This window comes from Zootermopsis nevadensis, unplaced genomic scaffold, assembly GCF_977971745.1.
Source record: "Zootermopsis nevadensis isolate Lab colony 2312 unplaced genomic scaffold, Znev_1.0 Znev_ptg000022l, whole genome shotgun sequence".
Taxonomy (NCBI): domain Eukaryota; kingdom Metazoa; phylum Arthropoda; class Insecta; order Blattodea; family Termopsidae; genus Zootermopsis; species Zootermopsis nevadensis.
Genome location: NW_028259154.1, coordinates 13,935,435 through 13,958,139, shown reverse-complemented (window position 1 = coordinate 13,958,139; position 22,705 = coordinate 13,935,435). Strand labels below are relative to the sequence as shown.

Genomic DNA, 22,705 nt, shown 5'->3' with positions numbered 1-22,705 from the left:
ATCATAAAGTAACATATCAATAAGGCAGTTAACAGAAGATACGTTTCCTTGCTTTAGTCTGACACAACTTCGTCGTTCCTTCACGTGTTTTATTTTCCTAAATTCTAATTATTTTCGGCTAATAAAGAGTTAGAGTCCAGCAAGGAAGTTGATATAGAAGTAAACGCTGAAGAGTAAGTAGATCTTACATATTCATTCCTCGTCACCAGAATGCAGGGTAAAACCGTAACAAAAAATTAGCTAATAAATCGTTCGAAAATGTGGCAAGACGGTATTGGTCGGTAAGCCTAAGGGGAAGAGACCGCTGGGGAGACCTAGACGTAGATGGGAGGATCTATGGAAGATAGGAGTTTAAGGAGACCGGATTTTGTTGGCCCAGGACAGGGTCCGGTGGAGGGCTTTGGTTGATTCGGTGATGAACCTTCTGGTTCGGTAAGCCATCTAGTTAGAGAATGGAGACACTCAGTGGCTTGAACGTGTTTCTTTCAGGCTTTCCGTCTACCGACGACGTTGCATTCACAAAGCTTTCGCATTCGTAAAAGTTGTTTAGGAGGCGGAAACTAATTCCTTCCAGATGTGGAATGACGGTTGTCTAAGAACAGTCGCAGTGGCGGCGACTGGAACCAATGAAATTAGAATGTGGCTTTTTTTAACGTTTCCGGTATAAGGGGTAACATTTTTGGGACGCATCGGATCGCCGTATTCGAGTTAAAATTTGAAAATAACTACAGCATGCCAGTGTTTTTGTAGCCTCGCTTATGTTGTTCTGCTTGCTCACAAATTTTCAGTACATAAACAGCCGATTCATTGCGCTGACGTGAAATCAATGTCAATGATTTTGCTTCTACGTGTCTGAAGAAGTAAAGACAGTGGACATCTTAGCAGAACAATGAGCCGGGTGTTTGTAAACTAAGGTACTTGGCCCCTGGTTTCATTGCAGATCCTGCGGGAGGGAGTAGATGCACTGGAAGCGACTTTGCTCAAATGATACTTTAGTTATTCGTCATCTTTCCCAAGTAGCTGCACATCTTCAGAAAGTTTAAAAACCATCTGAACAAGATTCTTGATAATCTCATGTGTGCTAGCTCCATTGAGCCGAGCCATTAGAATCGAATAATCAGGATCGCTCATTTTAAGGCAGGAGAAATGAAATCTTGATCCACAGGGCCAACTGCATCTAGCAAATTTCTGTCTGCCGTGGAACGGTTTTTTGCTGGCAGCAATTGCGCCGGAAGTCTGCGGACGAAGCAGCCTCACCCACAGTTATTAATATGTTTCAAATAATGAATAAATTTAAAATAAATGACAATAATAAAGAATGATAATTAGAACTGAGGCAGGACAGCCAGTCTCTGAGCCAGGTTCTGAAACTGGGATAATATCTGGACCAAAAAGGCTGCAGAAAACTGCACAGTCAGGGATTCCATGGTTCGGACGTTTCCAAATATTATTATCATCCTTATTTATCAAAATAAATAGGGATGAGATGGGCGGGGCACCTAGCACGAATGGGAAAGATGAGATTACTCGCATGAAAGAGACCTTTTGACGGGAGAGTAATATCAAAGTGGAATTGAAATTTGAAATGAAGGAGTGGCATGGAATTTAAAGTATACGATACGTATCCTAAAAGCTCAGGAATGCAAGATACGCATAACGAACAACGTCTTGGAACGGAACTCATTCGTAAACTGAGAGTTGCCTGTATAAGTAATCTGTGATAATTGCGACTTGAAGCAAAGAAATTTGGAACTATGGTTGTATTGTGGATGAACAAACCGCGGTTAGAGTGAAAGCTTGTCGCCAGTGGTGGTCAGTGTTTGAATTTAAACAGGGACAGATAAGCAGTAAACTGCATGTAAACAAAGCTTGAAATGACAGTGTGGTGATTCACAGGTGCAGCACCAGAGGTTACAAAATACAAACATAGCTTGTTCGCTTTGTTGCTGTAGAGATGTCACAGTTCAGATTGCCTGCCTCAAAGGAATATCATCGCCATTACAGTGGTCTTCTCTTCACCTAACTTGATACCAATTTTCGTACCGGTCAACAGATGTTCATCAGTTTCACGCCATGCCTCGGGCAGCTTTTATTCACAGTCTATAATCCGTGCTTACTTTAACTAACCAAATACAGTTTTTATAAATTAAAATACATTGGCTGTAGGGTAAGAATGCGTGGATCTATGTTTTCATGACGTGTTCCTAATTAGTCATATTTAACTTTTTCATGGCGTGTGTCAAATTAACCACAACAACTTTACATTCCCAACCAGATAACATTAGTAATACTTACTTTGTGGTAAGTTAAATTCAGTAATAAGTTTTGAATCTACACTAAACAAATTAGTTTTTCTTGCTAATTGGCCCAATTCAAATGTTAATTTTCAAAGTTTTAAAATTGAGCCAAGCTTAAGTAAATATGGGACGCCTTTACTCTTTTCACAACAAGATCAGGAATAAGAAAGAATGCAGGACCCAGGGAATAGAATAAATGTAAAGAATAGATGACTTAAGAATAACAAAATAATTCTTTCATTGTGCATTGAAAGAAAAACGAGATTATGGTCGTCGAAGAAAGACGAAAGTTGAAGGCGGAACAGAATAATTTTGTATTCTCTAAAGCAGTGGCATTCAACTTGGGGTACGCGTACCCCCGGGTGTACGCGAAGACATCTTAGAGGGTACGTGAAATTTAAAAAAAAATTTATATTATTTTATGATAAGCGCTGAATAATCAGTAATGTAATTTATTTCTTTATTTTAGATGTAGATTATATACTATGTATAACTTGAATTGTACAACAACAACAACTTTGGGGGTACAAAGTTGAAGAGAAATTATATCTGCGGGTACGCGAAAAAAAAGAGGTTGAATACCACTGCTTTAGAACGCCTGCATTTTCACACTCTTGGCTCTATGAGGAGTCACCTAGACGCCCTCTTTCTTATTAACGTATATGGGGGATATAAATTTTATAACTTGAATTACACATCAACAACTTTGGGGGTACAAAGTTGAAGAGAAATTATATCTGCTTTAGAGCAGTGGTATTTAACCTTTCTTGTTCGCGTACCCCCAGATATAATTTCTCTTCAACTTTGTACCCCGAAAGTTGTTGATGTGTAATTCAAGTTATACATCGTATATAATCTACATCTAAAATAAATTAAATAAATTACATTACTGATAATTCAGTGTGCATCATAAAATAATATATTTTTTTTAAATTTCACGTACTCCCTAAGATGTCTTCGCGTACCCCAGGTTGAATATCACTGCTCTAAAGCGTAGAAGAATAAGAAGAAGATCATGATTATTATGAACAGGATAAGGGGACACTGCACGTGACTAAAGCTGATCAATGAGGATTTATGAATAAAGAATTGACGAACCGAAAATAAGTTGATAACTGATATCAACTCATCTTCCTTCTTAGAGAAAGCATAACAATAGCACCCAACATTAACGTTTTATTTTAATTTACTACAATCAGCGTTTCAATTTAAACTGATTGTTAAGTAAATAGTCTAATGAGACAGAAGGGATTATATCTCAAAAGTTGTCAGAGTATCAAGTTCCGGCAAGCACGGAGAGCCCTTTCTTTGACACTTCCTAAGGCTGTGAATTTTCGGTTTTCAGCAGCTGTCTTCTTTAGCAACCTCAATATACTTTAATAAAACGAGACACGTAGAATGAATAGGAGGTATCATATTTCGCGCCATAATGCATTATTTATTTACTCTTTAATTCTCTCTACCGCATAATCTGCATTTGGATTCTTGTTAGCGAACTTTGTGCGTCTGTAATTATTAGTTCCGTCCAAATTATTTTCCTTACCTTTACGTGTTTTAAAATTCTGTATAATGTTTGAGATATCTGTTCACTTAATTACGCCATTCATAATAATGTGTTATTATACGTATGTACTTAAACAAATTTTTATTGTACCTATGTTACCAACTCATTATTAAACCACATAAAAGTTCTTGATCGTCCTTAGATTAATTAACGGCACTGTATGAGCTATGTAAGTCATATAGAGTTGATTAATATACCGGAGAATTATTATGTGTAACGAATTTTGTTCTCACTGTTATGCAGTTTGTATGATAAGACCTAGGAATAGCGTTACGGTTTTTATAAAATAATTCAAGTATTTAAGAAATAAATTTTGGATGTCTCAATTGCAGACAGTGTCAAAATAATTTTGCAATTAAGAGAATGTACTTAACGTAAGAAGTGTGAAGTTGTTTGTTGGAGGTAAAGGCCAGTTTTTCTGTTCAGAAGAAGAGGATGTTCGAAACAAAACGAGTCATGAAGACGACGGTCTTATGGGATCCTACGTCGTATGGGCTGGTACAAAGTAATCGATGTTTCAGAGGTGTTTAATGCCGTTATCATCAGGGCAATGATTACCTTGCTCACGGCGCAGCAACTAAGAAGTCGGCTATATTCATATTTGGTGTCGTTATGAGAACTTGAAATCTCACTAAATTGGATTTTATATCTTCTCTCGAAGAGAGAATTTCGAAATAAGTTTTTTTTATGATTTATAGTGGATAAATGTAACAAATAAACTTAAGGCTTTAAATGTAGTAAATATAATTTTAAAATAAGAAAATGGAAGAAGTTGAGTTAATTTCCCTTCGGATTTTTATTTCCGAATGGCTTTACAGGCACACCTCACATGTATTTCTGTTATCCTCAGACTACAAGGATATTAAAATGACTAGTCTTACAGCCTTTATTGTTCAATTTTAACTTGTATATGATGAAAATTGTGAACCTAAGTACTAACCATATAACGAAATCAATGGAGAAGGGTCAATTTTTGAAGTTAATAGTCACTCGATTAATCAGTAATGTCTTCGCCTTTTACCGAACCCTGTTACTCAGTTCAAAAGACCCTGCCACTGGACGTACCCTGAGCCACATGAAACCAATCCACACTCTCATATTTATTTTGTACGCACTCCCTTGAAGATTTACGACAAAAATTATATTATATAATTTTTAAAATGGATACAATTTCTGGCTGCAATGCCTCATTAATAAATCACTATCAAATTGTAAGCTACTGATAAATGAAGACATTCACACTACCGCCATGTTGTTGTTTTACACCCTATAAAAATTTGCCTTAACAAGTCATTCATATTTTTAAAAGATCTGTTAACACGTACTTCCATAAATTATATTAAAAACACCAGTGTCGCTTCGATGTCAGAAGCACTAATGTCTCTCATTAGCATCTCGCTCAACTGTCTCCCAGTTTAAATTAGTTTTCTTGTAAGTTTTCTTTCGGGTAAAATTTACATTTAATGAACAATTATTTGACTTAGACCCATTATAATATCATTTAAGAAAACGCAAGATGTAAACTGGGTTAAATGCGAATGCTTTAAGTAATTGTATATCTTTATTAAACAGCAAACGTTGTGAAACTGTGTTGTTAAGTATTAAAAATATATGTTTAATGTAAACATATGCACAGTGTTACGATGCTGAGTAACTTGAAACGTTTCATGCGCTCATTAATGTGTGTCCTTAAATTTTGCATTGATCCTGTGTTATGGATCGGCAGAGTAAAGATATTTTCGGATAAAATAACGATCTCACAGGTCCTAATCTTTAAAGGTTAGAAGAGGATGGTCTTGGAACTATTTTATGGTCCTTGGGACCAGTTCTGACACGAATACGATGAGAAACATCCCTTTTCTTCCCAGAAATACGATTGCTAAGCGTCTGAGTTAGGATCAAAATTAAGATTCGTTCTTATGTGAAGAGTTTTTGTAATTTTGAACTAAGAATCCTTAGGAAGAATTATTAATTTTTGACATAACTTAACTGCAGATTTCATAACCTCTTAGTAGTTAGACGAAGAAGATATCAAACACGAAAGTTATTTAAGGTTTCGGAATAGATTTGAGAAGATTGCATTTAAAACGTTATTACTTTGTCACGTGTCTTGACTAGTTACTGACATTTTTGATAAGCGATGTAACTTTTCACTCGTTTGGTCTTTAGATCTTAGAAAATTCAGACCTCTGGGATGAGTAAATAGTTGAAAGTTGGTGGCGTTACAATCCTGTACTTTGTTAGAGACGAGGGTGTGGGGTAGCTGAAGTTCTTTATCGGTTGAAACTCACTTGTGCCCTTCATAGTCTTGGAAGTATTCCTTCAATATGACATCACCACGATTACAAACTTCGCTAAAATGATTAAGTGAAACTTAGGCGCATTATATAAATGAACAGAGTTTTAACAAAGTTTATAGCAAACTTTGTACCTACTTATTATGGTGTTATTAGTTATCCGAGAGTTTAATGTGTTTAAATTAACTTAAGGTTTAACTTAACGTTTCGTTACCTCTTGTTTCGTTTAGTACTTCAGTGAACATTTTATGAATAATTATATATTGACAGTTGGTATGGCAAATACACTTCATGGCTAAACAGTGCAAACCTCAAGAAGCCAACGAACGCTACAGATTATTTTACTCCTTCAGAATTACGTTACTCCGCTGAGTTAGTGAAAAGTATTATCTGTTCTTGCGCTTTTATTTAGTAGTTCATAACGTTTTCATATTTATTTATTAAGATTACCTATTTACACTGAGGGACTCTACGAAGCAGGGTCTTTTTTGATGTACTGATAGTCGTTCAACTAGTCACAATTTTCCCCGAATTTCATTGACCCAATATTTAAACACAGTATTCACCGAAGTCCGCCCCCGGGCCCCAGCATGATTTGAATTAATTTAGTTTATATTTTGAAAACAAATTTGTTTCAGATCGATTTCTTACGTATTTCCTCTTCATGTTATTTGTTTTAATTTTAAATTAATTTCTCCTCTTAGCTTTAATTTCCTTCTATTTGCTTTATTCACGTTTATTATGCTCCTACTTTATTTGTTTGTTTCCAGTCTTTTATTTTTATTTCTTTCTTTTATGTTAAATATATAATCGAGTTTCTTCTCCGAAGGATAAAGCAAATTGTACCAAAACAAAAGAAAGCCACAACAAATCTGCTACAAATCAAGAATGGCGAAAGCAAAGTAGTGAACGGATCTCACACAGGGGCTATGCCAGTTATCTGTCAGTGTCCATGTAAGGAATGGGACGCGATTTGAATCACAAAGCTCTCCCAGCGCTGGGGTCCCAAACGACCCCTAGTGCTGTATCACAGCTATTGTGTGCGTACAACATGGCGATTTGTCAAACTTGCTGCGCCATAAGACGAAATCGAAAAGTCAAACCGTGGGTGGGATTTAGAATATAAAAAGAGTAACAGGAGATAACGAAGAGGAGGCTAGGAAAGAAGATACGTAACAGATTGTTACCAGGGAAACATATTTATTTGTGACAGGTAGATCCCGGAGTTTGCCATTCTAATAGTTAGAGTTGAACGAGTTGCGTGAAATTTAAAGAAGATGCACACGGCTAAGAATTGTGGACGTATCCAAGGCATCTTCAAATACTGGTTAAGGGGAAAGATGTATTACATCTTGAGGTTTCTACGCCTGTCCGTTTTGACTGTATAGTCTTTTGAGTTTTGTACTTTGTAGAAGAGGGAAAATTACCGATTTTTAGGATAAACTTGCTGATTCCTTATTCAGGGAAAAGGTAGTGCCGAATGATCCAAAAGGAATAAAACAGGTTTTAGTAAATTTGGGTTGTTTCAGCTAAATGCTAGTTTAAAAACTGAAGAACACATTCAAAGGAACAAATTTAAATTAGTTATTTTAGCCTGAGTCAATAACGAATACTTTAGCTATAATACAGGATAAACATATTTGTTTTTATCACTCGGATGTAGTCCTAGGCTGTGGACTAATGAACAGCTCTTCCCCAGAAGTAAACGTTCTTATGTGCCAAGTGCTCCATAGGTATTTTACTTTTATGTACTTCCTCTGTTTCAGCTTTTGTGTGCCTTTATTTCCCTCTCTCCTCCTGTTTAATCGTTTTCTTTCCCTCACCATTTCACCTACACCCTCTTCTTAAGCGACATTTACATTCCACGAAATTGCCCTTTTTCTTCTACTACTTTTGCCATCCACACCTTCTTCCAGCCTATTTTACCCATTCCCCCGTCTTTCACACTTCAAATAAAGTGCATTTAGGTGTCTTGAGTCCGCCTGCCCTACGTCTCCATACTGACGTTATTGAGTTCAATTCAGGGGAAAGAGGACAGGACAAAATCTGAAGACGTCTTTCCAGTATGAAGATTTCTCTCATGTTCCACTATGTAATTTTCACTGACGAGTTTGTGATTTCTGACGAAATTAAAATAATATAAAAGCTTCTACAAACTAGTACTATTTTTCTCGAAACGTTTTAGCGTGGATTAGATATAGTTTTAATTTTCTTGCACGTTGTGTTTTGCAGGATATAGTAAAATAAATCTCACGAGTAATATAGCCCCAAGTTTTAACATTCCTTACTTTAAAGCCGCTGTTTGACACGATCCTGACAAAATTCTACCCAACTCTCATCTTCACAACTTATTGTACCAACATTTGTATTATCTGTTTCTTGATCTTTCAAGTATCCAGCATCCTGTGTGATTGTTGAATACCTTCGCGATTTTTAAGGTTGTGTGTTCCCACATAACAGCCATTTCCAACGAAAAGTTTTTGTGAAGGCAATGCAATACATGACATTATTGTGTGTGACGATCCACCGCTCAGTTCTCTTGTTCGGTCGATACCAATCAGCTGTACACTAATGTCTTGACAGATTCTGTTAACACATTTAATGAACTTTATACCGTAGCAATTCTGGACAATTGTCTATGAAAGTGAAAGATTTGTAACTTCAAAATGTTTATGAAATAGTGGGTTTCTTCTCGTAACGCACTGAACAGCTGTATACTTTGGAACCGTTTCTAAAATTCTGCGAAAACATAAGATTCACGACTACATTTCCATAAGTATGAATCCAAGATAAGGAAGTAATAACAGCTGTGAAAGAATTCGGTCCCTGAACCTCACATAAGGAGGCAGCCAAGATTTTCCAAGAATTGTAGACGTACTAAAAACAGTCCTTGAAATTCTTGTCTTATAACTGAGCGTAACTAAATGCATAATGCAGGTATTTTTAGTAACTGGTAGTCGCTCACCTGCTCATGAAATTCCCCAGCGTTATGGAAACAGAAGGTTTGTTACAGTGTCCAATACAAAATCTTATGAGGTCTTATTCTGAGCCAGTTTAGTCCTGTTCATACATACAAACGCTATTTCCATACGACATATTTAGTGTTATTCTCCCACCTACACAGAGGTAACCCAAAACGGCCTCTGCCTTTGAGACTTTCGGGCAAAAATTTTGTATGCATTTATCCTTTTCATGCATGTGGGTGTCATCCAGGTATTTACGGTTTGGCACATATAAGCGTGAACAAATATGACTTTGAGAACTTTAGAGACCTGTATGTGGCAAACTATTGAGCCGATATCATCGTGACTTAAATATGACCTTGACCTATCCGTGGCCTCATCTTGACATGAGTATGGTCATCCAGGTATTTACGTTTTGGCAGGTATAAGCGTGAAACTATATGACCTTAAGAACTTTAGAGGCCTGTATCTGTCAAAAAATTGGTCGATTTTGTAGTAACTTCCATATGGCCTTGACCTATCCATGACCTCATTTCGACATGTGTATGGTCAACCAGGTATTTCCGGTTTGGCTGATATGAGCTTGAAATGATATGACCTTGAGAATTTTATATACCTGTATCTGGCAAACTATTGGGCCGATTTTATCGTGACTTCCACAAGACCTTGACCTATCCGTGACCACATTTTGACATCAGTATGTTCAACCAGGTTCTTACGGTTTGGCAGAATTAAGCGTGAAATAATATGACCTTGAGAATTTTAGATACCTGTATCTGACAAACTATTGGGCCGATTTTGTAGTGACTTCCATATGACCTTGTCCTATACGTGACCTATAATACGCATAAGTATCTTAAGTCAGATAAAAGCAGTTCGGCAAATGTATGCATAAGAAGAAATGAACCAAAATTGACAACGTAGAATTTAGAAGGATCTATCCAGCAAACCCTTAGGCTAATTTGGCCGTGACCTTGACATGACAATGAGCTGTCCTTAACAACTAAATGTTATGAATATGGCCAACAAGATATTTGCAGTTTAGAAGAATTAAGCATGAGCAAAAATGACTATGAGATGGCCTTGAAAAATTTAGAAACGTCCATCCCGGAAACCAGTTGGCTGATTTCGTCGTGACCTTGACATGGCCTTACATTATGAGTGACTTCAAATTTACATGCGTTTGGTAACTTAGATACGCACGGTTCGGCAGATATAAGGGTGGGAAAAAATTATCCATACTAGACCTTGAATATTTTGGAAGCTTGCATCTGGAAAATCCTTGGAGTAACCTTGTCGTGGACTTCGCATGGCCCTGACCTTTTTGTGACCTCAAATTCACACGAGTGTTATAATTCAGTTACTTGCAGTTCGGCAGATATAAGAGTAAGAAGAAGTGACCTTGATATGACCATGAAATCTTCAAAAGTCTGTTATCCGCAAACTATTGGGCTCTTATTGTCGTGTCCTTGCCTTGATCTTGGCCTAACAGTGACCTCAATGTGATATAGGAATAATCACTCCGATACTTAACAGCTCTTAAGATGTGAGGGCTACAAAAATGGGCAAAATATAATTTTGAAATTTCAGCGGCACGAATATCACATAACCTAACGGCCCTAACCTAACTTAAGCTAAAGTAACGTCACCTAACTGAACCTAACAATACTTAACCCAACCTAACGTAACGTAACCTAATCCAACCTAACCTAACCTAACCTAACCTAGACATATCTATGACCTCTAAATGATGTGTGCAATGTCACTCAGATTCCTACAGTTCTCTATTTGTATGCGTGAGAAAATAGTACTTCAAATGACCTTTAAATTTTTGTAGGCCTCTATTCCTCAAACAGTTTGTATGATCTTGTCGTGGAAATCTACGAGGTTATGCCTATTATGGGCTTGTGGCTTGGATGTGGTGGCAAGGAATACATAGGGAATTATAGCCGAAAATTACATGTGAAGATGGAGAAAATAAGTGAATAATATTAATTTAGATTTTAGGTTTGGGAATTGGACTAAACTGGCTCTACATATCTTCCAAGGATGGGCTATGGTATTAGGAGTGTTGAAAGTGTGAGTTCTGCTATCAGACGTTTAGACACGTCAATTAGAAAAACATGATGAAGATGACCATCTTTTGGGTTGTTGGACAGTGTAGTCCGATAATTTACAGACGTTTCAGAGGTGCTTACTGCTGCCATCATCAGGAAAATGAAACGTTGTTAAATCTCTACCAGATTACACGATACGACATCCTATTCTCTGCCTTGAGAACCTGAAATCTCACTAAAGGGAAAGAAGTTGAGAGAAAGAAGCAAAGAAAGAAAGAAAGAAATAAGAAAATTATAAATTATAATTTTTACGATTTTTGACAGTTTACAAAATATCGTGTTTTCCCTGATAACGTTATGTACAAAATGGCGCACTCAAATTAGACGTTTATATTTCCTTTATTGTGTTATTGTCTTTCGTGATTTTAAATGGATTACACACATTGTAGTGGTTTCGCATAAATGAATACGGAAACACAACTTGTTGTCCAGCCAGTCAAGATAACGTTCGCCTCTTGGTGGCGAGGCCATGTTAACACTGCCATTATTATGCAAGCATAAGCGTAAAGCAGTCTGAGTGATGCAGACTTATTCGTCCCAGGACACGACTTTGTTTTATAAAAGCTAATAACATTTGGCTCGTAGTATTAAATGTTTAAAATTATTACTCTTCAATATTATCTTCTAATAAGTTTATTTTCTGCTACGGATTTTCTTAACAACCTGCTCATGGTCGAGTGGTTAGCACTCCTGATTTGTATTTGTGATGTCTCGATTTTAAATCTCACCTAGAAGGTCACCAGTTCCGGCTGAGGTTTTCGTAGTTTTCCTCAGTATCTCCAGGTAAATGCCAAGATAGTACCGTAAATTAGGCCAGGGCAGCTTCATTTCACGTCCTGTCAAATTCATTATTCACTCATCATAGATTTTGTCTAAGCTGCTGAAAGCGTCGTTAAATAAGCTATGAATAAATACACGAACAAGCTTCTTATGTGGCCACGCCTCTATCTGAACCAACTCTTCAGCGCTTACCTACAATCAATAGCCCATCAGTATCCAGCCGCTTATGACGTCACATTTCTCTTGGTCCTAGCTGTAATCATCTCCCTTGGCTTCCAACTTGTGACTGTTCTTTCTTTTTTTGGCTTTAACTTCACCTAATTTCTATTTCCCATTTTTTTGGCTAGTCCCCCATTTTCAGCTACACCCGCATTTCCACTCAATTGTAATTTATATACTGTTTGCAGAAATTGATCTAGCCTCAGATTATTGACTGTGTAAAAACGTAATTTCCCTCAAAATTATACATTCTGCACAAAATGAATTTATCCTCTACAAATACCACATTTTTGAAAATTGAACTTAAACTCACTTTATCCAAGTACGGTAATTCACGTGTACTCAACAAAAAGTGATTGTTTCCCTAGAACAGTATTAAGTAACTGATATTTATAATAGGCGTTGTGTTTTCTTTGAGGTAGGAACTGGTGTGAGTTGATCTCCCCCGGGCTGTCGTTAAATGTAGTGTTTCTCATTATTTTCCATTAAATTTATTTTTCTCTCTTTGCCTTTTTCACTGTGCTTCAGAAATCTACGAAAGTAAAATACGATAAAATATAATGGCAAGTTTTAAAAAATATAGCCGAATTAATATTAGGCCTATGTGTGTGTAAATGTCCTTGAGGACAGTTTTTCTGAGAATATAAGGTATATGCCACTATTGCACGCTGACTATTCTCCAGTTAAACACGAAGTTCGCGTTTCTGTGCAGTTGACATCGGAAATTGTATGGTGGACTATTTTCCCGTCACGGAGAGGACATGAAGTGACAGTGTTGAGGAGGAAGAGGTCGAAGGGAAGGCCGGAGTGGGGTTGCAGGCCGCAAATTATTGGAACAACTACTCATTTTCTATGTCATTTTTACCAATGACAGAATGGAAGCCTGCCCAGAGGAATGGGCTTTTGCCATACCAATTACCATTCAATTGCGTTTTTCCCCCTGATGTGAAAAAATTAACATTTTCATACAGGTAAAATTAGGTGCAATGAATATGAAACGCTATAATTTACATGATGTTTGGCCTGAGGGAAGTAGCGATATATTCCAATGGTTTTCACTACAGATTGAAACATTCTAATATGTATCTCTGTAGCCTACCACTAAAGAACCAAAACGGGACGAATGGGGAACTGCGCACTCGAGAGTTTACGAAAATATATTTACGAAATGGAATAATAAAACTGTGAATGTATTAAAAGTCTATAAATCTCTTGAGCAGAAAACCGAAATTCCCATCTATACATTTGAACAACAGCAGAAGTTTAATTATATGGAAATATACAAAAACTATTAACATTTACAGTCTTTCATATACCGGGAATTTTGTAGCAGTACTAGATTTATGCTCATGTCTATAAAATTAAATTTTAAAAGTAAAAATTATAAGCAGAACACCAGTATGTTTGCATTCGTACGCAATAAGCAACACAAAGGAAATTTAAATAATTTTAATCACTCAAGTAAGAGATTTGAATAAACTAATGTCTTACCTTATAACTAAGTTTCTTAAAATTAAAGTACGTTTCAGACATTATGTGACATGGTAATCATCTGTGTTTCTGTGTTTACATCTATGCATTATGTTATGAATTTCCTGCGTTTTATATGTAAAACAATTTGAATGTTCAACAGCTGCTACAAACTTGATTAACCACTAAACACTAATAAAAATTTAGTTTTAAAGACGCACACTGTAGCAGCTGTCTTCACTGGCCTGTATTGCGCTGTTTCAACGGTGTCCGATTTTGGTGTGACCTTGAATCATGAAATTTGGTGACTACTGCCGTAATAACTGTTTTTACCCCAGGTTTCGTGAAAATTCTTTAGTCAGGGCGTTGGCAATACGGAGTATGAAGACGTGGACAAATTGAAAAATGAGAAACTATTACTACTACAGCTTTCTATAACGCGTCAGAAATCCATGACTTTCATCTACAAAACAAATACTCTCGATTTATCGCTGTTAATGGAAGAGTTGTCGACCCGTTGCTCCTGAAGGTGAATTGTAACAGACTGTAATTTGGTAAGAGCTTTTCTCTTCCTTCTCATTAATTTCACATGTTTCTTGTAGAAATAAATTAAACCAGCAGGTAGGAATTACAAACGACTTTTCCATTATTCTTAACTCGTGTCACTACAACTACAAAGACAACGTATGAAATACTGGAGGATTAAGACTTTCCTTTATCTTCATGTTTGCTAACAAATTAACTTGCAGCTGACAAAGAAAAGTCGCTCTCTTTATGCGAATGTGTTCACAGGAGCACATGCTGGGCTCTACTTAGAGATAAAATAATTCGGTCCTTATCCACACAACCTATTTATTTAAGATCCATTTCAATATTATCCTGTCATTCAATCCTGTCTCTCCCAAGCGGTCTCTTTCCTTCAGAGATTTCTTATTCAAATATTCTCTTACATCCTCCCACTCTTTCTGCATATTCTGGGTCATATCATTCTCTTCGAATTTATTTTCTTAGTAATATATTATGAAAAGTAAAAAAAAAATGAAGATCCTCATTTCATTTTCTACATCCCTACGTTATTTGCTGTCAAACACATTTAGGCCAGTTCTCAAACAACCTCAATCTATGAAAATAGCTGTCTTCTTGGTTGTTCCACCGTGTATTCTGGCAGAAGTGTGCTAACGTTTTGGAGATGTTTGCTGTTTCCATGATCAGGACAGTGAATTGCTCCATCTGATCATATTTATACTCGTAGCTGTAAGAACCTGAAATATCACCCACAGTTTATGTTCTCTTAATTCCAGAGACTAAGTTCACGGGCATTTGGAACAACAGGTAATAATTTTATTTTTATAGTAATATTGTAATATTGTAACATCGAGATAACGATGAATGGCGCAAAATATTAATATTAATTTTAAATTTTAACATCAACAATTTTAAAAGTTTGTGTATAGACTTGAATAATAAATATATATTTGAACAGGTAATAAAATAGTTTTTATATCGTAATATACACATCTTTTAAACAATAGGCGAGAACATAAGATCTTTTGACCTGAATGTTTGAAAGTATTACTCTCATTATAATCGGAGGCCCCGTTTTTGCGAATCGCTGAGTGTAACCAAAACACGTAAAACGGGAAACGTATAGTTACTGCAATTTTGGTGTTAAACTGGCTCAAGAATTCTTGCTTAACATCTGTATCACACTTTCCGACACGCTTTAAAAAGGTTTCGACGCATGTAACAGGCTTTAAAATTTGGCCGTGGATAAGATATAGATATCTTCGTTATACTGATATAAAACATCGGATATATGGAAACTCGGATAGCGAAAACGCGTATAACGAGAGTCGCCTGTTTTATCATGCAAGATTATTAACGTGAACAATTCGATAAGCCCAGCGCATAGTGTAAATTTCCTCTTTCAAAGTAGGCCTAGAGTGCTTTTGGGCCTTCTACGTTACAGCAAAATCAGATTCTGGTTCGTATAATACGATTTCGTATGATAAATGTCCTTGAAAAGGAACAGGCATTAGCATCTACTATATAACATTAGTGTTTGTTGCTTAAAATAAGGCTAAATTTTTATTTTATCATCTATATCAGGGCAATATGTACTACCAATCCTTCTGTAATATTTCTCCGGCAGTTCTCAATTTCACGGGGAACTGAGGTGCATTGGCTTAAACCCGTCGTATCTTTCGCATTTTCCATCATCAAAAGGTAGCGGCTTATTTTTTACCTCCTTTGTTAACCTCACTGGATTGAAGTACAGACGTACTAGAAACAAAGCAGGCGCAAATCACATCAAACAATATTTCGAAATATTTATGTACATTACACCGTGATACGAAGGACGTTTATCAGGAGTAGAAAAGTATGTATCAAGGAATCGCTATTCCTACTTCGAATACAGGAGTACAGGGTTAGAATTTCGGCACAGAGACCAGTTATGATGTGAGTTTTGAGGTTCTAATGGCGGCGAAGTTGTCAATGTTGGTCTTTTCGGCTGTAACGCCATGACTGCTAGGTCGATAACCACTTTTTAATTCCTAAAAATGATTTTACGTATTTTCAAATCACGGTGTTACAAACCAAATTACCAACATTGAAACCGTCTGTGTTGGGCGAGCATTTTATTTGGCATTAACCATCTACTTCCGTTATCTTCACGCTTAGTTAAACACAATGATTCTGTATTTTGACATTTTATAACTATTAAAGGTGAAAGAACACCGTTAAATAATCTAAGACTGGATCGACCCGTAAGATACAAGGGTTCTATTAACCCAGAACGCTACAAAGAGAAAATGTACTGGTTACGTGATATCCCCTTTATTTGTGTTAATTTGTTGGGGGCAGGGAAGAAAGAGCATTGTTTTGTTAGACATTATTTGCCTGAATAATATTTGCGAATTCAGTCCGCACTATAAAGAAAACACAACATTTCAAAATTACACAGATTAGCATCTCAACGCTGTTTACGGAAATAATCCCTGTTTACGATGAGAATTATAAGAAAACATTAAATAAAAAGTGTGTCATTACTGTTTGTTAAAACGTGTGATACGCATAGTTACCACTGGCCTTTAAAAGCATAATGAGTTGGAGAGTTAGTCAGCTGATCTACTTTTATGGAACATATATTTTCAAAATAATTATTGAACACGCCAGCACTCAAGATTCGAAAAACCCTATCGATATGTTGGTGTTTTTAATTACAGGCATTAAATTAGTATGGTATATGTTTCGAAATATCATAGTTTCATAACAACTTAAAATAGAAGTAATTATTTGTGTGAAAGGTATCGGAGTCTTCGATACTCAGTCATTCTATCGTAAGATTTATTGCCGTTAGAAAAATAAGAATGTTTCATTGAAAGAATAGCGGTTGTATTTATCTGCTATTTGTATTTATAACTAGAATGTGTCAAATTGGCCAAGATAACGTAGCTAGTGATCAGAGAGCCTAATTTATACTGAATTTATGTCCGTGCGTAAAAAATACCCCGCTCTGGGTGAGCAATAAATTTTCATGAAATCTGATATAGGAAAAGTACATGTTAAAGTTTCTAGTTGGAATTGATGTCCTAAATTTGTATTGAACGACACTTGAAATTATTTTAGAGTTTTATCACTATTGTCCCTGCCTTCTCATTCTTTCTGGAGATTTTTTTAAAGAATATCTTCAGGATAGAACAAAATGTAAAACTACACGCCTCTTGCACACAGTTACCCACCTACAATATTACAAGGCGTCACTGTCCAGAATACCATAATCAACAAATTACTGTGTGCTCTTAACATGTACAGTGAAAGTGGTGATAAACATCTCTATTTGAAACCCTTAAATGGAAGTTTGGTTCGTTAATTTATTATGTTCCCTTAGGATATCGTTATTACACTGTTATGATGCTAATTCTGTACCCTATTATTAAACTTTTATCCGCTTCTAAGAAAAGCTTCCGTTTATATACCGTTTCTTCCTTAGCACATCTTGAATTATTTATCCAAGTAGCCTATGTACATGCAAAACGGGCTAACAAAAAGTTGGAAGAAAATTTGTGAATCAATGTTAGTTTTAATACATTCTGTGATGTTAACTGTGGGGTTCCAAAATATGCTGAGAGAAGTTGTGTTAGGGGTAGAAGATACCTCTGTAATACATGAGGATAGTTTTAATAACGTAAATATTAATTAAAAATGTTGTCACAAGAGAATTTCTTACCTCGCGGAACACAAATATGGCACAGGTGGATTCCTGCATTTCTCAGGCAGGATTTTTAGTGATGCTGCTGGTCGCGTATCGCGTTACCCTTCCCCACTCCACCCAAATCCCTCTGGGCTCTGCAGCTGTGCAGATTACTGTAAACTCCGCGCAGAATCACCGCTGTACTCTGTGCTTGACAAAACATAAAATATTCAACATCTTTATGTATAATCTGCGGCAAGCCGTACATTAACCTTATCGTTACACAAATGAAAGGTTGAAAACTGAACTGAACGGAACTGATATAAATCGAACTGCGCGGAACTAAAGAAACTAAACTGAACTGACCCGAATTAAACTGAGCTAACCACTAAACGAGCCCAAATTAAATTAACTCAACCCAACCAAGAGACACAAAATACTCTACTGAAAAACTGCCGTCGAGCGTCACATCGCCAATTGTCACAACGTCACCAGTAGAATCCGAATGAAGCGATGTCGAGCTTCGGAATGCCAGACAGTCCACGGTCTGTTAAAGTGGGAATGAAAAATTGCGTTCTCCATTCACCCAAACATCCGAAGAATAGAGTCCACGTTCACCTTGCCCTCGCCCATTGGCACCAGTGTCATCCATCCATCCTTCCTTCTGTCCATCTATCCTAGCATTTATTTATCCTTTCATGTATCCATCATCCCATTCTTCGGCTATCCATTCATCTTTCATCATTCTACCCACACTCCAATTCATCTATCCACCCACTCTTCCATCCACCAGTCCACCTAAACAACCATCTGTCCATCCATTATTCCGTGTGTCCTCCCCTAAAACGATGTATTCCAATACCAGAGGCTTCTCGAAAGAATTACCTCGGTTACTGACAGTTAAATCAGAATTTAATCAACATCACTTGAATGACTGATAAGTCGTTAGATATACGCGCGTAGCCAAAAAGTAAGTGATGACTTTCGATCATTATTAAACGCGTTTCTGTAACATCTGAAAGGATGCTGTTAAGAGCAGTCGCACATCTTCAAGTCAGAGTGCTGCATTTGTTGTGACCATGCCTGCACTCACGAAGGTTGGAAGCAAGGAAATGGTGCGTAGCGAAGTATCGTACTGAATTTTTACTTCATAAAGAAATATGACGTCATTAAGGGAAGTAGCAGAAGGAAAAGACGGGTCTCTATTATGACTTGAAGGCCGTGCTGGCGAGATGAAAGCAAGAAAGAAATGCAGCCGGTCTTGCATTCAGAAGCTTGTTTCCTTGAGAAGACAATTGTGGTGCGTGGTGCTACTTTGGGTTTATGTCACAATAATTTATTTACAGAGAAATTCCAATTACTTTAATTTTGAATGTGTTGCCAAATTGGTGTTCATAATATTGTCTTCATTAAATATTATTAAAACGATAACATCTTGGGGGACGAGATGGATGGGCGATGTAGCTCTTGTGTGAGACATAAGAAAGGCATATAAAATTCTAGTCGGTAGCCCTGAATGGTAGAGAACACTTGAATATGTAGACGTAGATGGAATGATGATGTTAATGTAGATCTTAAAATATAAATTTCATGACTGTGGATTGGGTTTATCTGGCTAAAGATAAGATCGTATTGCTGTGTTTGTGAATACGGTAACGAACTTTAGTGTTAAATAAAAGGACTGAAATTTATTAACTAGCTGAGCGACTATCAGCTGCTTAAAGAATGTACTGTATGGTGTCAGCTACGTAGCAAAATTCGTGATTGAAGCTTAACGTAAATAATTATTTTGAAACGGTTATAAATTATAGAAAAACAAATGTTTTGTATTTTGTTTGCTTCAGGGTGAAATGGTATTTACTCAACTCGTTTATTTAAGTGAGTAGTTTACTAGACCCACCCACTTTGTTTCGCTGACCTGTAGCAGTCGACTTGAATCGTATTTATTAATTTTACACTCCAGCGTTATGCTCGTGCGGCTTAACTTGAGATTCAACGCCGATAATACAGGGGCAAAGCACGCCATTGGACTGGACACAGTTCTAAGCCATTTACATCCACCATACGATTCTTACAATGTTTTCATGAGTTCGATCATGTTATCTTCCTATCACGTTCTTTATCTCGAATATATGTCATACTAAAAAGGTTTCCTTTCAAAACTATCATACATTTTCTCCCTATGTGGTCTTTATGCTGAGCTCAACATAATATTCTCCAGTTCAATATTCTCATAACATATATGTCACGATGTTATTCGTTCTAAGAAGTGTGGTATAACGGTTATAACTTCTGCTTCATATACAGCGGACCTGGATTGAAAGATAGAGTCTCATACTGACCATTGTAGATGAGATTGATTACAACTTTTCCGCTCAGATTAATATTGGGATAAGGTATTTACATAATTACTACTACCTCCTTTAATATTTTTCTAAATAATAATTTACAGTAATGGCTTGTGTCTTGTTCGAAGTCGCATGAACTAAGCAAGCGACCGAAAACTTAAAATATCCACGAGCTAACGAAACATCCTAATTTATTTCAAGCATTCGAAATATCAGCTGAAATCATTAAGATTTTAACTTTGCTCCTGGGACTTCGGCTTCTTTTATTGTTTGGACATCCCTATTCTAGAACGTCTTTAGAGAGTTTTAAGGACGCATGCCCACTTGTCACCATGGTATTTGCAATAGATATGACAAAATAATGATGAGAAAATACAGTCTCTTCGAAGCGGGGGGTGGGGGGTGAGATTGCACTACAGAGTAATGACCAATACGAATTCACCAGGGTTGATGGGGGAGAAGGTAATGACGAGGGTAGTTCTGTATCTTGTCACCACTCTGCGGGAAGAAAATTCTCCTCCGAAGAGCAAAAGAAATGCATTTCCTGCTACCCCACTATGTATAATTTCCCTCTGCAATGAATAGCCTTGTCATTTGGTTCCTGTATAAAATAGATCACGAGATTTGTATTGGAAAGATGAGATGCTTCCCTTCTCTCTCACAGATTAAAGTCGATTTCCTAGAAGCGCAAGTTTTTATAAATCTGCCATGTTTGTTTTTATCGCATCAGTGTGTGCAGCAGACTTTAGCTAAATGAAATAAAATATTTTATGCGTATTACTTTGTTTTCTTCCGTCTCATTTCTATTTTAAATATTCGCTTCTTCCTCTTTTTTGTTCTCCCTTCACTTGATTTATTATATTTCTTTTTGTTGTTATTCTGTTTCTATTGTTATGTGCACGTGTCCAAATCTTAATCTGGATCCACATATTTTGACTGCTCTAGCTCGCTTTTTATACCCCTTTCGCCATCATTTCATATTCCACTGCTTCCGCTTGTTGGTATTAACCGAATTCCTTATTCTTCTTCTACACCCCTCTTTCTTTCATTCACAATCCTTTCTCTTCATCCGCCTCGCAGTATAGACCTACTTCTTTCTTTTCATCTTCGCTGCCTTTTTTCTCTGTAACGTGAGATAATCTCTTCTGAGCTTATGCATCTTGCGTCTAGAAGCTGGTAACACTCTTTAACGGAGCGGAGGGCGTAGGTGGGTTAGTAGGTGTAGGCAACTTGACGTACTGAAAATGTTCGTGTAACCTTAACTCACTCTAAGAAAGGAGTCATCGTGCCACATTCCATCTAACAGTATACAACTTCAGTATTTGAAGTAACGTCGTTGAAATTAAGTTATTAATTTTGTTTTCAGGTTAATTTACGATAATTTTTAGCTAATTTAATAGGCTACTTCATGTACCTCTCCGGCATTTATCTGGAGAGACTGAGGAAAGGCAGGGTAGTCGTTCTTCAGACAGATCCAAAACCATCATCTCTTAAAACGTCCGATCTAGTTATGGTCACCGGTGAATCACGAGAGTAAGTATTTCAGCGCCGTGAGAACCACCGAAGAGTCGCAGGACCGAGGGCTATCGTTTGTTGGAGACTCAGTCTCTTCACTTTTAACACTACAGCTAGAATATGAAAGATTGATGAGGTTTGTGAGGGCCACTGGAATGTCACACGGTTCATGCAGCAGTAAGACCTTTTTTTTACCATGTGGAGCTTGTGTCACCGGTCGGTCAAGGTACAAAATTAATGCCTTGCAAAAATCACCTCAGAGTCAACGTGTTAAATATGAAGCATGCATCTCTACGTTTGTTGCCTAAGAATCTGTAACCGTTTTCTCCTATTCTCTTGGGCGGAGTTGGGTCAACGACGATTTATAACCGTCTCTTCTTCTGCTCTTGGGTAAAACGAGACATGAGACTCATATTCTGGGTTTACGGGGTCTAATTAAAGATCTCCTTAGCTGTGGCTTTAGGTATTTATTTTAGGTGATTGCTGAATTAAATTCTCCGCGCGATATTGGTCAAAGTTAATGTAATAAACCGATGCGTCCGTGATACCGTTTCAACTTGCAACAACTGACAACTGACTGACTTCTGTTAAAGAAGTTTTCCTCTCAAATTTGAATTTCTCCCACTCATTCCAAAATCTGAATATAGTAACATAATTTGTTCGACTTCCCGCTATGTTGTGATGATGGAATAGTTTAAATTCAAGTCAGAATAACTTTTCTTTGATCGGTCGGTTCAATACCCGAGGCCAACTGTGATAGTTTACATCGCGTGGTGACGCAAGGTCACTTATGCCTGCTTTGCATAAATCCAGTATATAGGTCTATGTTCCGCTGACTCTTCGCGGCAATGGGCGGGTGTGGATGTACAGACATTAAACGGAAACATTACTTCATCTTTGATGGGTGGTCATAGTTCGAGCTCGACCTCATAACTAGACG

General features: G+C 36.9%; 1 protein-coding gene across 1 annotated transcript in view; it reads left to right on the top strand.

Annotated features, from left to right (window-relative positions):
* The window catches only part of LOC110835907 (limbic system-associated membrane protein), an 893,271-nt gene that overhangs the window by 66,547 nt on the left and 804,019 nt on the right, over nucleotides 1-22,705 (top strand). The window lies entirely within an intron of this gene.